The sequence below is a fragment of the Notechis scutatus genome, chromosome 4, assembly GCF_049901735.1.
Source record: "Notechis scutatus isolate UNSWTSFEM ecotype Mainland chromosome 4, rNotScu1.2, whole genome shotgun sequence".
NCBI lineage: Eukaryota > Metazoa > Chordata > Lepidosauria > Squamata > Elapidae > Notechis > Notechis scutatus.
The window spans coordinates 104179883-104203540 of NC_142012.1; positions in this window are offsets into that span (position 1 = coordinate 104179883).

Here is a 23658-nt window from a genome sequence, read left to right on the forward strand (position 1 = left end):
CCCATGCTAAATTATCACTACCGGTTCTCCTGATCCAGTGCGAACTGTCTGAATACCACCTCTGGTCCTGAGGTTTTTCCTTTTCATAGGGAGATCCCACTTTATTAAAAAAAAAAACCTCTAATAAATTGTTTTTAAATGATCTTATTTATTGAAAAAGGTAAACTGAGGCAGAACCTAGGGCCAGATTTTGCCATGATGGTCCAGCTCTGATTTGTCAGTTTCTTAGCCAGGTTTCTTTTACCAGTGCCAGTTTACCTTCTATGAAGAACTGCTGTGTTTTAGAATTTAAATCTCATGCCTGAGCTTGGAAAACCTTTGTTGGTTTGGAGGTGGTGATAGGTGTATCCATTTGCCTAGGGAACTATCCATCATCTTCTCTAGCTAACAATTTTGTGGATAGAGAGACCCATCTCGTGGTCATAAATTTGTGAGAATCCTTTACTAGGCTTGGAAAATTCCTGATTGCAAATGTGAGTCTAAATTTAACAAGCATGTGTCCATGCTGGGAGTCTATGTGGCAAACAGGAAGCCTATGGAATATATTGGCTTATTTTGTTTATTCTCTTAAGGAGGAATTAAAAACTACACTTGCCAGACTTCAATTAAGTAGCATAATTGATGAAAGTAAGCGGCAGCTTATAGTTGGAGACATCTCTGTCAATTAACAATATTTTCTCACAGCCTGGCACTGAATTATTATGTGCTAAGCCAACATTTGAAGGGAGGTTGAAGGGAGATGAGATTACAGCTCATTATCATTTCAGAATTAGTAAATTGGGAGGGCTCATTCCACTGCTGTCTCTATTTCCAAAGGGTTTCTCTTATATTAGAAATATTTGGTATAATCCACCAGGATTGCTTGAATGCAAATTGATGTAATAGGAAGCTCAACAGGATATTCCTGATGATAGACAGATAAAAACCAATAACCCAGAATATAGCTCTGGCTATCGAATATAGCTCTAGCTTTCTTAGGAAATGTGAGCTTTTACTGAACATAACCCTTGTAAGAAAACTGCTATTTTATATAAGTGGTATCAAATAAAGGAACCAAGAATATAGAAATAACTTTCCTTCATAACAGTATACAATTTCAACAAATTCTACACAGATCTAATGTACAATTAGTCAGTTGTTTTGGGGATTAAGTGCATTCTACAGAATGGTAACATTGCAAACCTTTTTAATCATATATATGGATATTTATATGAATCACATATACAAATTGATGAAGGCACTAATTACAGAAAACTTGAATTTAAAATCTTCAGTATGAGAATCATTTAGGAAATCATGCAATAATTTTTCAATGAAATCAACCATGCCCAAAATTGTTTTGAAAAAGTGAATAATCCGATTTTACCTTTTTAACAGATAAGTTGTATTTTCTTCTATATTTGATACTTTGTTTAATTGTCATGGAATACAAATCTTCATTTCATAGAATACAAATCTTCATTTCACTGACCTCTGGAGTATCTGGGCCACAAAACAAAATAGAGTTCAGCAAGGATATATAATGTATCCTTGCGTGTGCTGATATACATTCACTCCTTTCAAATAAGTTCTTTCAAATGTGTCTTGTTTCAGGTCTCACATTCACCCACAACAGTTATTAGGTGAGGAAAGCAATTTACTCAAGGCTGAACAGATAACAGTAGACAAGGAAGAAATATAAATCAACAAAGTCTCTTGAAAAGAAAACCTGCATAAGTGGCTTCACTTTCAAGAGGAACATCTATAAAAGTAGCCCAAAGTTCAGATCAGGTTTGTCAGCCAGTCCAAAGTGGTTTCACAGAAACAAGACCTAGAACAAACCAGCTTTATCTGCAAATCAGATAACTATTTCCTCCAGAGTTACATGGGTCAGAGCTGCCTGCTAAGTCAGACTGTTTTTAATCACAAAAGATTTTTCCTGTACTTGGCAAGGGTCTTGAGTGAACGTCTATGCTCTCTCAGCTTTGCTGTCTGTGGGAGGGCTTAGAGCTCACATGTCATCATCTGACTGTTCCAGCTGTTCTGAGAAAACCTGTGCTTGATCACCCTCAGTTCCTGACTTCTTATCTCCTGAGGCTTATATTCAACAGGTTTAGTTGGAGCAGCTTCTTTAGAGTCAGAGTCCTGGGCCATGATATCCTCTCCTACGTAGACCATTTTTTTAACATGTCTTTTTGTGATGGAAACCTTTATCTGGTTTTCTTTTCCCCCCTTTCATTTCCCCCCCATTTTATTACAAGTGGATGAAATTCACCATTCATTAGTGTGGATAGAAAGATGTTGATTAATATGTGGTTTTCATTATCCCAGGTAGGTAATGAGTTAGAATGATAATAATGTTACTGAGCATTTTTACTACTTCTTTTTCAAATAGAAAACAAAGAATATGGGAAAATGGAAGATCAGAATATTGTTCAATTATTTTCAACCTGTTGTTAGAAGAGGAAGAAGCATTCAGATTCCAAACTATAATAAAAACATTCTTAGAGGCAAATCATACTTCTTTAAATTTGTCTACCTTTTCTAAAAGTGGCTGCTAAATTATACACTTTTTGTAGATTGTTAAAAGAAAAAAATAATTACATACTAGAACTAAACAAAGCAGCAATTTGGAGATCTGCTTCAAATATAATTTATTTGAATCACCATCTTCAAACTCGATTGGTAAATTGATTTTACACATTAATTCTACTCAAGTACTTTTGAATCATTTCAGCTCCATGATGGACTTTGTGTGCATATGTTTTTCAAATAATAGAATCAGTTTGCTTTGATATAAACCACTCCACTATTCAAATCAAGCTAATAGTTCTAATCAGCTCTGGAATAATTCTGCTGCATACAAAGGAAATGGGCATATTAAAATTCAGGATGGATTGGAGAAAGTATGGATCCATTAAATGCAGACATTCCCATTCAAAAAATGATTTCCTAGGAATTACAGTTATATGCCTTCTTATTATGGAAAACTACTAGAAAAAGAAAAAAGAAACCTGCTAAGAAATAAATCAGAGGAATAGAACAAAAAAAAATATCATTTATATTCTGCTCAGAATAAATTCACTTTAAAATGGGAATAGCTAGTCACAAAATAATATTTATCAGTAAGCAAATTGGTAGATTTTTTTTTTCAACAGGGTGCTCTGTAATTTCTCCTAGAGCAATGATGGTTAACCTTTTTGGCACCGAGTGCCCAAAGCGTACGTGCGCATCCCCAAAATGCAATGCGGACACATCACCATGCATGCATCTCCTGTGCATGCAAGCACATCTCCCATGCATGTATCCCCTGAATGTGCCCCACCCCGCATGTGGGGCAGAGGCCTGAAGACCAGCTGGCCAGCAGGAGGTGCATGCACATGCACAGCAGAGTGGAGCTGGGGTGACGGCTCACATGCCCACAGAGAGGGCTCTGTGTGCTCCCTGTGGCATGCATGCCATAGGTTTGAAATCACAGTCCTAAAGTATCTTTAAGCAGCTAGTTTATCTTTGTCTCTTTGGGGGAGGAAACATTGAGTGCACAGTCGGATTGTCAGAACTTAACCTTTTTTATTTTTTAACATTCTCTATGAGAGGCCTGCATCAATTTATCTATCTGCCAGGCACTCAACACAAGATTTCACTCCTCAAGGCAAAGAGGCACTGTAGTTTGGATCAGCAGGGTGCCTTACACCACCTCAGATCTTAAAACTATAACTCCAATACCAGGAAGAGGCTTAGTTTCATGTATTGGCCAAGTACTCCCACTGCTTTTGTCAGTCCTGTACATGCTTAGGAACAGTCTACAGGTCATTTGGATATACCTCACCTCTTTATATCAAGTTGGGTTTCTAGAGGAAATTCCAAATATGCAGCTACTTTACTTCAGTATTAAAATTAGTCCTTCAAAATGTTGGTTTACTCAAAACCTGAAGCAAAACAACCCATAGAAGATCTGGGCCCTTGTGGAAGCCAAAGGTCATTATTTGAAATAAGTATGATTCCAGTTGTAGACACTATTTAACATATTTATTTATTTTCTTACTTATTTACTTATTTATTAAATTTATTTGCTGCCCGTCTTCTAACAAAACAATGCCAGTTTTTTTTGTTGTTGTTGCTGTTTTCAGTCATCCAGGTCATGGTCGCCCCAAAGATACTTTTTTTTTTTTTTTTCAAAAGGCAACTGGACTTCTTTGTTTTTACTTGAAGACATTTTGCTTTTCATCCAAGAAGTGTCTTCAGGTCTGAAATTATGCACTTCAGTTCTGCACTATTCATTCAGAACCGAAGAAGCTTCTTGGATGAAAAGCAAAATGTCTTCAAGCAATAAACAAAGAAGTCCAGTTGCCTTTTTGTGAAAAAGCACCTTTAGGTTAAAAAAGGAGGAGGGAGTGTGGCTTGGTGTAGGCTTGTGACTCAAACTTATTTAGTCTTAAAGTCTCTCTTCACCCCTTCTTATATGCTTACATCATATAGAGAGACTACAAGCTCTCTAGAGATTAATCCGAATTCAGAAGTATAGAAGTTTACTTCCTTTTGGATTCACCAGAGTTCACAGTAGCTTTTGCCATGTCCAAATATATGTATAAAGTTACCTATTTTTATAAAACCAGTATAAAATCATTTCAGCAGACGACAAGGGCTTTGCCTAATTCAAACCTCTTCTTGATAGAAAGGAAACTAGTTACATACTGATAGAATGGTAGGATGGGCCTTCCTTTATCATGTTGTTGTGTCCCTGCATCATGGTAAATCATAAAAATAGTTTAGCCTAAAAATAGGTTAATGATTTCTGAACCCATTTTTCTTAATTTTAAACCACCATTTATTTAGGGCCAACTATCTTTTGATAAATGATTTAATATTCGTGGGGAATTTGAGGTTAATGAAGTAGATGGTGCCACAATAGGACTAGAAGAAAATGGCAAAAAATATTGGATGTTTTTCTTTGTTTTCTGCCTTAGCTGCATTATAGCCATTTTAAGGCTTACATTCTTCTCAGATGAATAAGGGTATTCTGCAGTTTTTAGCCTTCGTAGCCAGATGCAGTTCACTGGATAAAATGAGATGGTGTGATGTCTCTCTTATAGCATATCATACATGGAATGATGGCTTGATGTTATGTGCAAGCTTAGACAAAGATTATGCCTTCTTCAAATCTCAGATATTTTTTTTAATTTAGTAAAGAAATGGACAATTCATTTTAGGAACCACAGAATATATGCACTGAGATTTTGGGAATAATAATATCCAGCTGCTTAACCTATATTTTCTCTGGAGTCTGGAATGGCAGAATGAGATTCATGGTACTATAATAATAGGAAGTACCATCAGGGATCATCCATTAAAGGGAAGAATTAATGAAACTCATTTTGAAATGTTTTGACCTTCCACAATGATAATCCTCTAGGAAAAATTAAGTTACTGTTGGGATTTAAGTGGATCTTTGGGCACATTGATACCTGAATGGGAAGTCATAAGGCTCATTGTCAATGGATTGCATATATATTCAGAAGGTTAAACACACATTTAATTCTGGATTATCACTCTCCCAAAAAACTCTCCCAAGAACAGTCTTTAAGTGGAGGAAATTCAGTCCAAAAATAAAGTACATACAAACTGTAAATAAAAATCCACACAAACCACGCTGCAGTAATTAACTTGGCAGGGCAGGAGAAGGAATTGCAGACTTGAAAGCCCAGCAAAACACACACAGTTGGGAAGATGCCAGGAACCCAGGTAAGCCTCAACGATATCAGATAGTTCATTATTTGCTCCCAACAACTTTGCTGTTTGCAGCCTCTCTTTTTAAACACTGTATTCCCAGCTGCAGCTAATGAAGAGAATCAGGGCCTTTTCCTTTCCCATAAATCACACGATTCATGTTCCTCCCTTCTCCGTTTCTCCCTGCATGCCCTTGGATGAAGAGGGATGGGCCTGGGTCTTCCTCTGAATTCCCTCTCCCTTGCTTTACCTCTTCCTTGCTCTACCCAGCCGGCCTTTGCCCTTCCCCAATTTCTTCCCTGGCCAACAGTATTTTTTAGTAAATTTTTTTTTTAGTATTTTTATTAGTATTTATTTGATTGGTCAATCGCTTAAAAGATACAGGTATAAGAATAAATATAGTTTTGAATACATGAGATAGATACTTATAAGAAAAATAAAAAACAATAGGACAGGGACGGTAGGCATGATTGGTGCGCTTATGCATGCCCCCTACAAGCCTCTTAGGAAGGGGGTGAGGTCAATAGTAGTCTAAGGTTAAAGTTTTGGGGGTTTGGGGAAGAAACCACAGAGTCAGGTAGAGTTGCTGAAGTTCTATCTTCTGCAGTCAAGTTTGGTGCGGTTTACCTTGAGTTTGTATCTATTGTGTGCTCTTGTATTATTACAATTAAAGCTGAAGTATTCATTTGCAGGTAGGACATTGCAATGTATGATTTTATATACTATATTTAGATCGGACCAGAGGCGGCGTAGTTCTAGATTTTCTAGGTCTAGAGTTCAAGTCTGGTGGCATAAGGTATTCTGCAATGAATAGAGGAGTGGAGAACTCTTCTTGTAAAATATTTCTGGACTTTTTCAATTGTGTTAATATCAGATACATGATATGGGTTCCAGACTGATGAACTGTATTCAAGAAAAGATTTTTGTATCGGCTTTTGAAGTTGGCAATGTGACCAGATTTGTTTTTCCGCCAAAGTGATCTCTTTTGGGATTGAAGCTTCCTTATTGTTATGGGTAATCTGTTTTTCCTGGTTTTGGGAGTTGTTATGGTACATATAGTTTGATGGCTCTTTTGATTTCTAGTAAGAATATGTTGTAATGGTCTTCAACAGTATTGCATCCAGTGAATAGAAATTGCCAATCAAGGGAAGAGAGATAGTTGATTATAAGATCATAGCTGCCTTTTTTGAAGTTATAATTGGGGATTTTGTCATTGTGATGATTTTTGTGTGGACGTATGTTGAGATAAAAGTCAATCATGTTGTGGGCACTGTTGGAAAAGGGTTCTTTAATTTGTATACCGTAAATTGAATTCAAACTATTGCAGAAGATGAGATCGAGGCAGTTGTTAAGCCTAGTATTGTTGGTTACTAGTTGTTCCAGTCCCAGATTTGTTACAGCATTGTAGAAGGTTGCAGGTATGGGTTCAGTTGTACATTCATTTATGGTCCAGTTAATTTGAGGTAGATTGAAGTCACCAAGAAAGATAAAAGCGTGTGGGCAGAATGCTGCCCATGTTAGTAATGTATTTAGCTTGTTTGCATGTTCGATGTCATAATCAGGGGCTCTGTAACATAGTAAGAACCAAAATGCGATATTAAGGACAATTCACAGATGATGGTCTCAGGAATAGCAAGCTCCTGGGTAACTTGGATGTTTTTTTAGTTGTAGGGACTTTTTATAGAAGATAGCAACACCACCTCCTCTACGGATTTCACGATCTGATCAGTAAACATGACAGTCTCTTACTGAAGTAATGGAGTCAGGGAGAGATTCATTAAGCCATGTTTAACAGACAAATATGATGTCGAATTTAGCCGTATTTAGTTAGAGGAGAAATTCAGGTATTTTATTTTCAAGGCTTCTTTCATTGAGTAGCTTGAATTTAAGGCCAGTTGTAGTTTGAATTGAGATAGTTGGGGGCATGCGTGCCTAGTCTTGGGTGTTGGTGGATTGGTTGAAGAAGGTTTGGATACTAAGTTGTGGGTTGTGTGACTTTCTTTTGATACAGTCTGCACGGTAATCAATAAACAGGTCCTTCTCTCCATTGTCTAGATGATTTTTGAGTTCTGTGCATAGTAACAGAGCCACACTCCCACTCCCTGTCAGGTTCTTGGCCTCCCCCTCCAAATCAGATTCCGACAGGGGCATGACATGAGTTTTGTATCACCACTTACCCCCTAGTAGTAAGTACAGACGTCTCCAAACTTGGCAATTTTAAGACTTGTGGACTTTAATTCCCAGAATTCCTCAGTGGGTTTAAATCCTCAAGTCTTAAAGTTGCCAAGTTTGGAGACTCCTGAGGAAGTACATTGAGTATAGAATGGAGTGCATTAATATATTGCTTTGAGATATTGATTCAAAAGGAACAATCTCTTTTTACCATAGAATTAGTCCCTGTTTAAAAATGGGTGGTGACATCAAAGAAACTATACATTTACTTTGATTTTCTTCACAGAAAAGAAAGACCATAAAATTGGATTTTTTAAAAGAATCTTTTTGCAATGAACTATCATTATAAATTTCTCCTTAGCAACAAAAAGTGCTTTTATGACTACTCTAACTGGGCTAAATTCCAGGAGCTATAATTCCATATTATACTTTACATACATAATTTTCTTAAATTTATGAGACTGCTTGTGAGGTTTAATCTTTGTCATAAGGATCAGAGAGCAAGATTATCTTCCTACTGCCTGCTGTTCCTGATTTGTTTATAAGTTATAAACCTAGCCCAAAACCCGAATGCTTTTTTTGGTCCTAAACAAATTAGTCTTCTTATTTCATCACTGTGAATATACACAATCCATAAGAGCAAAACATCCAGGATGTCTATTTATGATCATAGCTTAACATAAATACATAAATATAACATGTTTAGAAATAATTAGTTTGGCTCATTTGGCAGCTGCTTTTGGTATTTTATATTCTCTTCAGGAGCTTCAAAGAAGGGTGCAGTTGTTTATTCTTCTTTATATTTTTTCCCCTGAAAGGACTATAGTGTTTCATGCTCTTACTAGTATAGGAATGCACAGGTAAATCCTACATGAATAGGGTTTGTATAGTATGTCTTATGTTGGTTCACAAAGGATGTTGAAGGCTTGTAGAAAGTGGGACTTCAGTTCTAGAGAAAGAACACCTACCAGAAAGAAATTGGTGGCTGTACTGAATTCTGATTTTGGTTGTTACCATTTCATCTAATCATGGCCAGTCTGTAATTCCCAGCTGATTACTCTCATAGAAATTAGACCCTTCAAAGAAAAAAAATTGCCATTCATAGATTATTGTGTACAATTATGTGCAAAGCGTAAATATTTACAGTGACATTTGTTGCATGTTTATATATAACTTCTTTAGCATTGGATGATAAACTTGTTTAAGTTTTGGTTCTTGGGAAAAATGGATGGAAGAAAAACCATGCACAATCCTCATGTGGTCACTTGTCAGTGTCAAAAATAAAATAAGATGTGTCATTTCCATCACTTCAAACAAAATGTGCTCTGGCCTGAAACATTCACATATTTCACTGGTTGTCATCAGGTTTTGCACAACTAAGTGATGAAAATGCATACCAGAATTGAGAGGCACCATTAACTAATCTGTCCTTATGTTTTCCTCATCTGAAAAGCGATCACTGTAATGAATGGAATGTTACTCAGAATTTCTGACATTTCCTAATATTAGTAACTATAGTATATTGCATATTATGATGTTTGACACTGCTAGTGATCATAGAAAAAAATCACCAGATCACTTAATTGACCTTTGAGAATTAATAGCTCTGTCTCTTCATTCCAGACATTGATGGTTCCAGACAGGTTCCATTCCAGAAACTGTTTTCTACATCAGTCTTCCCCTCCAGATTCTTTGGAACTACAGGTCCCAGGTTACCATATCAAGAGAACACCAGTTTGGGGAAAGGTTTATCCAGATACAGCTTGTAGGGAAAAGATAGGACTCCATATTGTATGGACCTAGAATATTTCTTACAATATTCCATCATTTGAGAAATCAAACCAATTGAACTGTTTAAAATTTGGAGCTCCTTTAGAAAAAGCATAGCTTTCATCCATCAAAAGTAAGATTGATTCTGATTTGAGAGCCACTTAACATTAGTCCCAAGGCTAAGGATTTTCCATTGATTTCAAGGAAGTTAAGTAAAATGAAAACAATCTTGACAACTGGAATAACGTTTGGGGATGGCTGGCTGACTGAAGATTAAAGACTTGCACTAAATACTAAAGATTTGCATTAAAAACTGACTGCTATTAATGAAATAAACCACAGTTATTTAATTTTGCATTTAAATGTGACCATTTATCCAAGAGTGATAAAGTCCTTTAACAACAAAATAAAAACAAACACTCAAACATTAGCCAATAATGAAAATCTATCACCTTTCCAAGTATTAGAATTTTTATGGCATTCATCTCCCCTATAAGGTGACTGTGAGTGGCTTACAAGTTATAAAACAAATAGAAAAATAATTAAAATATTAAAACATTAAAACTACATAGATTTAAGATTGTTATACTGTTTTATAGTTACCAATATTTTTTTTCCATTATTACAGGGAGAGAATAAGAACACATCTTCATGAAAGAGTCCACTGACTATGCTTTAAGAAAAAATCAGCAGACATTTTCAAATGTCTAAGTACTTAACAATGACCAGTATGACTACTGGTCAAAATTAAGTCAGAGCTTTGTCATTCTATAATAAAAATCATGCCCCATGGTTCCCAAACTGAAATTATCTTTGTATGGACAATTGAAGTGGCTCAGATAGGAAGCTTTATAAAATTAATTCTTAATGAAACTTAACTACTTAGGTCATATGATTTTAAATGCAGATACAACTTTATGAAATGTGTGCTATACTAGGTAAATTTCATTAGCCATGGTTTGATTACCCAAGCTCTGGTGTATAATCATTAGTGGCCTGGTTTTATATAATTCTAAAACAGGTTGCAAATTATAAGTTGACAAGAAGCCAAAAGTGACTAAACCAGATTGGGATAGCATATTGTGGATATCAAAATGTTGTTTATGTACAGTATAAACTAGTAAACTAATATGTTAATTGAAGAGAAAACCTCAAAAAATATTATAAAATATTGGATTCCTGCAATTGGTCACAGGATTGGACTAGAAAAATTCCAAGTTCCCTTTTAACCCTTACATTCTATAATTATTTATTTATGATAATATTATGAGGACTACTTTCATTATAAGTTCAAAGCAATAAGTCAGGAAAAATGTAGGATTAATGAATTTTAGATCAACAGTTTAGTAGTTAAAATTGTCTATTCAGGAGCAAATCCAATTGTGTTCAATATATTCTGAAATAATTATTCATAACATTGTAGACGTATTTTGTGGGAAGTAAAGATATGCATATATTGATTTGAGGAATATTTTTAAACAGGGGAAACTGAAATGTTAATGAAACCATTTGGGAAAAGAATGGCTCCAGCATAAATTTGCATTGTATTGCTGACTATATTTTTTGGCAATCCACAGTATGTATGCTCAAAAGCAGAAGAACAAGAACAAAAAATAGTGCGTTAGGCCAAAAATAAAATTGTGATTTAAGTTTAATTTATATAATTAAAAATAATTAAAACAATTACTTATTTTTATTTAATAATGGCTTTTCCAGTGGCTTTTCAGTACTCCCACATTCCTTGTGAAAAAAGATTTTTCTAATACCAGTAGGTGAATTTAGTCTTACCTTTATTATCTATTTTGTTAGATCCTTTAATCTGGATTAAATTTAAATATATTTTCTGATTTAAATATTTAACCACCCTGACTATTCACGTATTTTAATTATTCTGAATATTTGTTATTTTTGCATGTTGGGTTTTATTTGGTTGACAAAGCAGCATATAGATTATTTTTTTTAAAAAACCCTAGTTTTTGTGGAGATTACAAGAGTTTGGGAAATTCCATAACAGCTGAATTTGTGTACTGATCTGCAGAAAGTAAGAACAATATTTTGTCACATGTTGTCTATCTCTCCGTAACACTTTCTACAGTTTGATATTCAAATATTGCTTTTGTAGCTGCTAAACACTAGTTTTTCTGAATTAAGATACCAATGGAAACAAAAAAAAACCTAAGAACAAAGAACAAAAAGAAAATCAAAATTCAAAAGATAAAACACAGGAAAATAGTTTTCACACAGGCTCAATGCCAAATCTCCCCCTTGTGATTTGCTTTTAAGAGTTTGGTTTTAAAATGCAGAAAATGGAAGAAGAGAAATAACAGCAGTAAAACATTGCCACAAAGTACCGAAAAATAATAGTGCGGAACCTATGCAATTTTAAATTGAAATAGAAATGCATACAAACACCAAAGTGTTTATAATGATGAGCTTTGGTTATACATAATAAGTAGCTTTGAGATAGAGGACTTTATCAAATAAAATAAAATCCATGTTTAAAGCTAGATTTGAAGCATATGTATATGTCAAGAAAGGATGTTGCTCTGCTTTATAATTGCAGTGAGAAGATAAGCCTAGGCATCAAGCAATAAAGCTCTCATGAGAAGAGTGTTATATCCATTTGAGAAACTAATAATGTTTTTGAAATGTCTCCAGAATGAAATCCCTGCAGATCCCCTTAACAGAAGGAATGGCTTTATGGATAGGCACTATACATTCATGGACTACATCACAATTGTTTGGGCCCAAAGCACAGATTATAAATTATACTCAGCACATGCAAGTAAATTAGTGATAGAACTTAGAATAACTTTATTGTCACTTTGAATCTACACTAATTGGCATACATTAAAATGAAATTTCATTGCATACAGCTCTCAATGGGTCAATACCTCCAATATGCACTACATAAACATGACTAAATAAATAATACATACATACATACATACATACATACATACATACATACATACAAAATTATGCATATACTCACATATATTATATGCCAGAGAAACAACATGGTCTAGTTCGGATGTATACATATACATGGCAAGAAAAATGAATCTTGCGAGTTTACTCAACTGTTGGGAATAAAGCTGTTACATAATCTGTTAGTCCTGCTAGAAACTGCTAGAAATCCTTCATTCCAGAAAGGAGCAACAAAAGCAGACCATAAATTGGGTGAGTGAGGTTTCTGACAATGCTTTGAGCTCTAAGCACATAGCGCTTATAAGCAATATCCTGAATAACTGGCCTTCCTATAATCTTCTCGGCTGTCCTTACCACTCTCTGTATGGACTTTCTATCTTTGTGCCCCTGTTAAAAGTGGCCAGGACAGAAGGAAAAAGGTTTGATACAGGAAATGCAGACACTGGTTTGCACGCTTCACTAAGGATGACCAATTAAGATTGTTAGTTATCTGCACCCCCAGATACTTAATATTGTTGACCACCTCTACAGCTACATTCTTGATACTGAGTTCCTCTCATAGAAGTAGAAAACCTGAATATATTAGCAATAGTGAAAACTCGATGAAGCCAAAGATTTATCTAGATAAGCATTTTCTGCTCATAATTAACATTCAGAGGTCTATATCCTTTTGCTGTTCACCAAAGATTTTGAAGCAATGGATGGAAACTAATCGAGGAGAGAAGCAACCTAGAAGTAAGGAGAAATTGCCTGAGAGTTAGAACTATTAATCAGTGGAATGACTTGCCTCCATGTGCTCCAACACTGAAAATTTTTAAGAGATTGGACAACCATTTGTCTGAAATAGTTTAGGGTTTCCTGTCTGAGAGTTAGAAGACTGTAAGGCCTCCGAAGTCCATTCCAACTCGATTATTCTGTTATGTTCTGATATTCAGAAGTCTTCACCTCCAGGATAAATTATTTCTCCATTGGATTTGATTGCTATGTGAATAATACAGTCCCAGTTTCTAGCCCTCCCCCCAAAATTTATGTTTTCCAGATGTTATGTTGGGTAACTCTCAACCTAACTATATAAATGTATACATAGCACAAACAAGCATCATTAAAGTATGCCTAGTCACCTTAAAATGTTCAGATCATTCTGTCATTTAAAAAGTCTGGCTTGAAAGAGGTTTTTGAAGTTTTTTTCTAAAGGTAAGAGGAAAGGGCTTTAAGCACATTTTTATAACTATTGTTCCACATTAATGGAAATCATCTTCAAAGGGACATATGTGTGTGGGCAGGAACCATCTTGAAATCTTTTATATCTATATGTCTATATCTATATCTATATCTATATCTATATCTATATCTATATCTATATCTATATCTATATCTATATCTATATCTATATCTATAACTATATCTATATATCTATCTATGGTATTCAGCTTTGTTCGGGTATTTTCCCACGTCATTATAATTGTGCTTTTAAAGTTGTAGTGACATTTCGGCAGAATCTCATCCGCCATCATCAGGCTTGTGTATTGTGTTCGTCTGTGAGTCAGGCTTTCACAGCCATTTCTGTTTTAAATTTTGTATATAAATACACACGAAAACTTAAGAAAACAAATATCTATATCTATATCTACTGTATATCTCTATCTCTATCTATCTATCTATCTATCTATCTATCTATCTATCTATCTATCTATCTATCTATCTATCTATCTGAAGGCCTTTCCATATTGCTATGCATATGACTACATCTTAAAGAAAAGTATTTAATTGTATTTATTAACCAAATGAAAAAAGTGCAGAAAAAGAATACACAAAATTATACAAGGGAAAAAATTACAAAAAAACATATAAAATGTCTATTTGCAGACAGATGTATATTGATAAATTGAAGCCATGATTCATTATGATTGATATATAATAATTAACTTTACAAACCACTAGTTGGAAATATGTATTTGTGTTTCCAATAATAATAATAATAATAATAATAATAATAATAATAATAATAATAATAATAATAATAATAATAATAATAATAATAATAATACTTTTGATGTCTTCATTTGCACTGTCCAAAACTCACCTTCCCTGTTATTGAGGTACATTTTCTGTTCAGTGACATGTAATTGCTTTCCACTAAATAAAACAATTATTTACCGGTAAATAAAGCATTAGCTTATTTAGAGAGGTAATGTAAAAATGTATTTAATGTTTGGAGACTTTTTAGCCTTTTTCTCTTTTGAGGAGTTTGAACAAAATGTTCACACAAAAAAAAATCTGTCTATTTATCTATCATCTATGAAAAAATGAAAACAGAACGTGTATATGTATTTATTTCTGAAGGACCCTTCTTTGTCTTCTCTTTTTTCAACCTGCATCCATTAATTGGTACTTGATACACAAAGACACACAAATACACACCTACATAGAGACAGACAGAATGACAAATATTTTGGATGTTATTTCTCATTTCTGCTTGGATCATTTCAATTATTGTTGTTGTTACAATTATTTAAAATAGTTTCTTTTGAAGAAAAGTATTAAAATCCAGTGATCAAAAAAGTAAATTACTACCAACTTTCGTTAAGAACAAAACCTATTCATTTCAAGATAAGGGTTGCAAGAAAACAAAAAATAATAATTTATTCATCATTTATACTTGTAAGAGACTTCCAAGTCTGAAAGTATTTCTCCCCTCTTTCCCTTTTACCCTCTGGAAAATCAGGGAAGGTGATGAAATGCTTCTCATGAAGTCTTTGTTTTTGTAGACTGAGATACTATTGCATGCAGGGGTGGGATTCCACTGGTATAATAACCAGTTCGGTAATCGTGCACTTTGCATGCACATATGCACCAAATGCGCACTCTGTGTGAGCGCTCCGTGTTTGAAAAAGCTCTAATACTTACCTTCTACTGTACTCCCTGTGAATAAAACAGCTGAGGCAAAGCTAACTGCTCTGCCGCGTGAATCAGCTGTGCTCTTAAAAGGGAAATAAAGCACAGGGAAAAGCAGGGCATACGGGCCCACATGCTCGTTGTAGCTAACTGATTTGCTGCCAGCTGATCTTTGGAGCAAGGGGTTTGCCTGAATTGGTCTGAACTGATAGAATCCCACCCATGATTGCATGATAATTTTCTAGTCGTTGTCTCTTCCTCCTTGCCTTCAAAGGTCATTCCCACCTGCCATTAAATCCTTCCATCAGAATGGATCCCCTAATAAAAACATGGAATTATCTTAATGCTGCTTGACATGATCCCTTTAAAATTTGTACTCTTAAGGAAGCCCATCCTTTCTATTGATATTGAAACTTTCTAATACAAAAAATGTCCTTTATTATGCTCCTATGCTGACTTCAGTTGTGCCAAGGAAAAGAATCCCAACCTGATTTCTGTTTTCTAGTCTTTTTTTTTTTTCACCCTCTGGGATCATCACATAGTTTCAGATTGCATAGTTTTTTCTGCGATTCAAAATTCTTTACAACAATGATGTATGTAAGGTTAGAATACTATTTGTCCCCCATGGTATGGCTGCATGAATCCTAATGTTTCAAGTTTGACGTAAATTCATTCTTACTAAATTGTATTAATTTATAAAAAGGGCAAAGGTGTTTGCGCCTTTTTAAAAAATCTAAGTATATTGGTTTCTAAAGAATTTGAAAATAGGCTATGCTATACGTAAATCGTGATTTACGTAAATCGTGATTGACCCATTTTAAAGTTTTGCTAAAAGGAAAACCTAATAAAATCAAAAGAACAAAAGGAAAACTTGTATTTTACAAAGAGAAGGTGATTGGGCCAGGAACGAATGAAAATAATGATTGATGAGAGTATCTGCTTGAAATTCTATTGCTTCAAGCCAAAATACTTCAGTTAAATCTGTGTGTGCCGGTCCGTTTGTTTGCAGAATTTCTAACTCACTCTAATTCTGACAAATTCTCCATTACAAACAACCTAACCATTTACGTAAAGTTATAGAACCATAAAAAGCTGCCCAGTGACTTTGGACAGTGAGGTGGAATATAAATTTCATTAAATAAATAACAATCAATAGAATAAATGAAACTGAAGTGAGGGTATGCTGAAAGAAACACGCTGGTATGCATTTTTTTCCTGAGTCCCCTCTTTTCCTTCTTTTAATCTTTTTGTCCCTTTGCCTCTCTGCCAAAAGCCACACAGATATCTACATATTGTTTCTGACCTTGGCTAGCAGATCAGAGGGACAATTTCCCACTGGCTGCTTGGCTGCCCTGCCTCTTGTCTGCAAGCTAGCTGTGGGAAAGGGATTTCAAAAGGCCGACCATGCTTTGAAAATGATTCAAAAGTAATGAAATGATTCAATCCCACTCAGAAGCACGTGTACAAATTATGCTCAAGACATGCATAGCCGCAGTGCTTATAAGAAATCTGAATCTTCCATTCCAAATTAGTAAAATTAATACTTGGATGCCTTTCCTGGCTATAAAATAAACTGCTGTAAATCTGAAGTGATACCTTTGAGACTCCTATATTATCAAAATTAGCTTTCTCTGAACAGTTTTGATAGCATCCAAAGGCAATAACTTACCTTGGGTTGAGAGTTCCTAGAGATATATCTTGGAGGATTAAATTTAATTTATATATATTTTAATAGAAAGAGGGAACAGATTAGTATAGATGGGCCTCATTTAGGCTGTGTATCTAGAGTAAAATAAATAATTTAAAAATGAATATTTGGCATGCGTAATTCATTTAACATGAAGAAATTCCTTATACATTCTAAAGTGTGCTTTTCCAAATTTGATGCAGGGTTTTATGGTTTTTTTTTTTTTTTTTGTGAAATCCTTTTTATACATTTAATTGTAGGAAGCTTCAAATGAGAGTCTTATGTATGTTTACAGCATAATGTTTTTTCTTTCAAAAAAATAGGATACCTTGTAATCAGCATATTGTATTTGAAACCAACTTGGATAGTATTGGAATCTACTGTAACCTTCATAGAAAATACAATTATTCGTTTATGCCATGTTAACTAATAAGGACGTATGGGGTTCAGTCAAATATATACATTAGACTTTGATAGGTACAACTTAAGTTTGATTCTTCATAGCTATGCTAAATTATCATTATGGGGGAATCTATTTTGGAGAAATTAGACGTAACTTTTTTCTTCTGACTGAAGAAGAAAATAAATACCGTATCTAATAGCCATAGTGGTACAGTGATTAGAATGCATTATAGCAGGTTAAGTCTGCCAGCTTCCAATAGTTCAATCCTCAAGGTTGGCTCAAGGTTGACTCATCCTTCCATCGTTCCAAATTTGATAAAATGAGGATCCAGATTGTTGGGGGAAATATGCTGACTCTGTAAACTGCTTAGAGTGGGTTGTAAAGCATTATGGAGTGGTATATAAGTCTAAGTGCTATTGCTATCTAAGATAAATTAATAAAATAAAATTATAATTGAATTGCAGAAGCAAATATTTTCAGTTTAAAACACTTGTAACAGCAAGACATGGCCTAATTGTCCTAGGTACTTGAGAATTAGAATTAGAGAATTTTAAATGTTCTTTACCAAATAATATGACTATGTGTTATTTATACCTGGTTGTAGGAATAGTAAACTTATAAGTTTAAGAGTGTAGGGAAACTCGGAATAAAGATGTTGAAAGTTCAATAATGGTAGAATATGATCAGTTGAAATCAAACAGTATTGAAACAGCTTCAGTCATTATTTTATATATGTATACAGAATGAGAGTCAGTTTGATGTAGTGGCTGTAGTGTTAATACAGCAGCAGAAGAAAAAAAGCTTGAAAGCTTTGGATATTTGCTACTACTCCTATTTTTCTTCTTCTTTTTCTTCAGCGTTTGTCTCGCGCTCTGGCGAGGTCCGCTAATGTCCTTGAGTACTGCTTCCACGCCTCTCTGTCTGCCACGTATGTCGGGTCTGCCTTCGCGATCTCTAGATCGGCCTTGATCGTGTCCATCCAGCGTTGCTTAGGTCTACCACGCGGTCTCGCTCCTCCGACAATCACCTTCATCGCAGATTTGATGATGGATTCTTCCTTGGCGCGACTCACATGGCCGAACCATCGTAGCCGGGACTGCCTCATGACCGTGGGGATGGGCACGACGTTGAACCGTCTGCGCACTTCTTCATTCCTGACACGATCGAGTAGGGTGAGGCCTACCGACCATCGGAGCATTCGCATCTCCATTGTCTGGAGTCTGCTTTCGACTTCTTTGGTCGTCGGCCAGCACTCTGCACCGTATATGGCCACGGGCGCACCACAGAGTTATAGATTTTCGCCTTCAGGCGCATCGGCATCTTCTTGTCACAGAGGACGCCCGTGACGGACTTCCATTTGCCCCACGCTGCGTTGATCCTGGCTGCCACCTCAGTTTGTAGTAGGCCTTCTTCCCCAAGAGTAGTTCCCAGGTACTTGAAGGTGGAGGCGCGCGGTAGCTCCTGCCCATTCACGTGGATGGAGCCTGTCGTTTCGTTGTCAGTGGTCAGGTATTCGGACTTCTTTAGGTTCAACCGGAGCCCGAACTGCTCGAGGCGGTCGTGCCACTGTTGGACTAGGTGCTCGAGTTCAGCCTTGCGCAGGTTGGCCAGGAACACATCATCGGCGTAGAGCAGCGTCCATGGGGCGGGCGTGTGCAGGTCGTGTGTAATTGTGTCCATCACCAGAATGAACAGCAGTGGTGAGAGAGCAGAGCCCTGGTGTACGTCGACGGTGATATTGAACTCCTCTGATATCCCAGCTGCCGCTTTTACACGGCTTTTGTGACATCTGTATAGGAGTTGGACCCATTGTACGAGTAGCTCGGGCACGCCGTGATCTCGCAGTGCGTACCAGCGGGCACGCCGTGATCTCGCAGTGCGTACTACTACTCCTATTTGCCATGTCAAATTTAAAACTGGTGAGACCATGTTAGGAATCTGTACACCAATTAGTTGGGTTGGCAATATATAAACCAACAATGTATGTTTGTAGCTTTAAGGCAAAATCACTGTATTGATTTATACTATATTCTGATTGGTTGATTATATTGCAAATTACCATAAGAAGGAGCTAGAGATCATAGCTTGCTCTCTCTGACATTCTGTTTCTATCTAAGGTTCTCTGTTGTATTTATGCTGTGCTTATACTTTGATATTTTTGTTTACTGTAAATGACAAAGGCAACCGGTAAGAAGACTTTGTAATCAGATATTCTTTGGACTGTAAAACGTGTATGACTTGGACCGTTTATTGGACTGTGCTATTTCTTAAAGTAAACTTTAACTCAATTTAATGTATCTGTGTGTGGCTGAATAATTATTCATAACTACTCTCATAAACGTTTCCATGTGCATATCCTTGTTACACAAGGGTTATTCTGTAACAGACCATTTTATTTTCTCACTCCCAGACACGGACATTCATTTATTAAGTTTTCTGCAACTATCTCTGTTTATTTAACTTCTTCCTGAGAACCATAGCTCTGGCATACTGTTGTAGCATCAGATGGCTATTTTGTGCTCAATTCACAAAACGAGATCTAACAAGTTCACAGAATCCTAACTACTTGTATCACCTGCTGGATGCTGCCTTGATTCTCAAGAAGTTTGGCTTTGTTTCTTCCTCATGTTTGCCTAAATTCAATCTTTACATGCTGAGAAAATGGTGTTCGCACAAAGCAAACTGAGATGCCACTTTTAGAGAAGATTTAAAAAAAACCACACAATTAAGCCAAATACACCACATTTAGTTAGAGGACTAAAACACTTTCCTCTAAGCTGATAAAAAACCATGTGATTACTATAGCATTTGTCTCCACAGGAGAAGCATTGATTTGAGCAATGGTGAGGAAGAAAGATGTTGTCAGATCAGTTCCTCAAAAACTGTTTTTCCTCCCTTTTCAAATGATAATCAATAAGACCATGAGGCGTTTTGAATTTGAAAGGAAAATGGTTCTTTGAGCTGCACATAGACACATTTTAGCACCTGTCGGCAACTCCCTGAAGCAGACAAATAAACACACCTTTTCCGAGGATCATGCTTCAGTGGTGAAGGACAGCCAGGAAATCCCAGAAAAACATACCCTTGCTTTAATCTGGTAAGTGAAAGTGCCATTCTGCTTAAGAGAGTAGCTACAGTGAATTGCACATCAAAACTTTGGGCAGCCATAGAAAGCAAACATCTTCCCCCTAATCCATTTATTTTCTTTTATGAACTAATCTACTTTAAATAATACTTATTTGCCAACTTTTTTTTTTCCTTAGAAGCTTGACCAAAAGCGGAGAAAGATTTTTTTTTAATGCAATATTCTACTTTCCTTCCAGCTTAAAGTCAAATTTATTGAGAAAGGAAAGGGGTTAATTGACAGCAGGGGAACAATGTCAGTGGAGAGAGAGAGAGGGTAGTTACTCTAAGATGCTTATTTCTTGCCTTGAGTTCCAAGATGAAAGGCCAACAAAAAAAAATCAAAGTGACCTGATTCTGCAAATTATAACTTGCTGAAAGTCAGAGGGGTTGATCATTTGTATAAATCTTAGCGGTAGTGAGCTTGCCAATCCTTTAGAAAAATGACTTTGGAAATGATTTCAGAGTATAGTTTGGTGAGTCTCTGGCAATTTCACTTAAGTATATCACAGAAAAAAGGAATAGGACCCACATTTTGGAAACTATATGAAATTCTAATCGTCTCTCTGATCACAGCTACATGGCAAAATTTAGTGGAAAATGAGTATTATTATTTTTTACTTACTTACTTGACTTTTATGGCCGTCTAAATCGCATGATGATTCTAGGTGGTTCACAACAATCTATAAAACCAGAGCTAAAAGTAGAAGTAACCTTCCACCAGGCATCAGACCAAATAGCTGCTCAGCTCAGCCTCATATTAATCCAATGCCTGGGGAAGAACTAGGCCTTCTTGAAGGCGAAAAGAGTAGGGATCCCTATCCCAAATAGCTGGGATGACCATAAGAAGGTATAACTCCGAAGTATGATTTGGTAATATCAATAGCACTTAGACTTATGTACCACTCCACAATGGTACCTTGACAGATAGTCCAGAGAAGAAGCACACCAGAATATTAACCCTAACTTTGTTATAACGTTAAAGCAATAGCAATAGCACTTAGACTTATATACTATTTCAGAGGGCTTTGCAGCCCTCTCTAAGCAGCTTACAGAGGCAGGAAATTTCCCCCAACAATATGGGTCTTCATTTTATTGACCTTGAAATTATGGAAGACTGAGTCAACCTTGAACTGGACAGAATTGAACTCCTGCAGATTTTTCCTGAAATGTGCATTTTAACAACTGCACCACCACAGCTTTACGGGAGGAGATCAGGAACAGATCAAAGTTAGTAGGTTAGTAGTAGATAACTCCAGAGAGAGGAAGTCCCAGGAGCAAAATGGTCCTGTGCCATGGAGGGCTATAAAGATGATAACCAGCACCATGAATTAGACCTAGAAAGCAACTGGGAGCCAGTGCAATTCATATATTTCATATATATTAACACAAAAGCAGCATGTACTGAACATTAGGACTTCACAGTGCTTTGGATTCAAAGGCGAACAATTATTATGGACAATGCAAATGTAGCATTTGTGTGAAACTTTTTAACCAAGCAAATTTGTTCATGAAGTTGCATGACAACAGCAAAGGGCAATATTGTGATTCTGAGCTGTGAATAAAACACAGGGAGCTTTAGAAGATGTCACCTTTGTGCTACCACTCTCTGAAATTATGGCTGCTGTATCTAGACTGCAAAAATATGAATAATACCAAGAGACAGCAAAGAGGTAGATAAAACACATTTTTTTGCTTCGATTTAGTGGTTCCTAAGATTTTACAGCCCACATATGTTAGCCCCAATGGAAGCATTTTTTGCCATTGAATCCAAAGCTACCTCTAAAATTCTTCAATAAGCTTGCATAGTAGTCATTCCAATATGATACTGGAAAGATTCCATTTGTTGTCAATAGCAGTATCAATCATAAAGTCTAAACTGAAATCATAAAACTATATGTCATAACTGTAGAAGAGCAGGCTGAACTAGAAGACAGGGTTAAACGAGTTATCACTTTGGAGTCATTGCATTGCCACAAGGGAGCCATTTCCAAACCTTCTGAATTCCAGTGATCCTTATCTACCACCAATTTAGCTTTGATTATTAGTTGACTAGCTTCTTGTGTATAGGTAGAATGAATCAACTATTCTATGCTTTGGACTCAACAAATGCTTCTGGTTATTTGCCCCTGACATAACAGGGCAAGGACTAGTGGGATTCAATTCTTCTTTAAAAACAGAGCCCTTTCAGATATCTGAGTGGTTTAAATCTAGTTTAAGAATGGTTTAAGTCTTTAAGAAGAGATTGGACAACCATTTGTCTGAAATGGTACAGGTTTCCTGCTTGAGCAAGGAGTTGGACTAGAAGACCTCCGGGATCCCTCCCAACTCTGTTATACTGTTCTGCTCAGTCTGAAATTGCATAATAGCATGACTATAGCTGAGACTCAAAAGCTACACTGATTTTCTTTCCCGTTGCCAAACATTACTAAAAGGGAATCATTTTAATTTTACGGTTCAACTACAAGCAGCATGCTACCAGCTTTTTTTCATCTGACCTGCTAATGATTCCCGGTATGCATTTAAAATAAATGAAAGACCTCTCTTTCCCTTAACTGATTTCTAAAAGCTCTTGCTTAACTATCAGCGAGTTTGAATGAAACTGACTCTATCAGCTAAATATGTTTCATCTATGATCCAAGGTACATTTCAAAGAAATGCCCTCCTGGACTTTGCTCCTCTTTCATGCTCCTCTTTTTCCCTTTCAAAGAGTTAATCAGAGATGACTGCAAAAACAGATGCTTAGCTATAGACAGCAACTGCACTGATTGCCATACAGACTCTACTGCCACCGAGTATCATAGTTCATCTTCAGGGATCATCTGCAAAAATGAAATGAGCTGTCGATGTATATTAAAAATTAATTGATCCGGAATGCTAAAACATTTTAAAAATTGACACTGGCATATTTAAAAATCCTCCTATATTGTTTGAGGGTGTTTTGCTTTTAATTCCAGTATAGATTGACTCA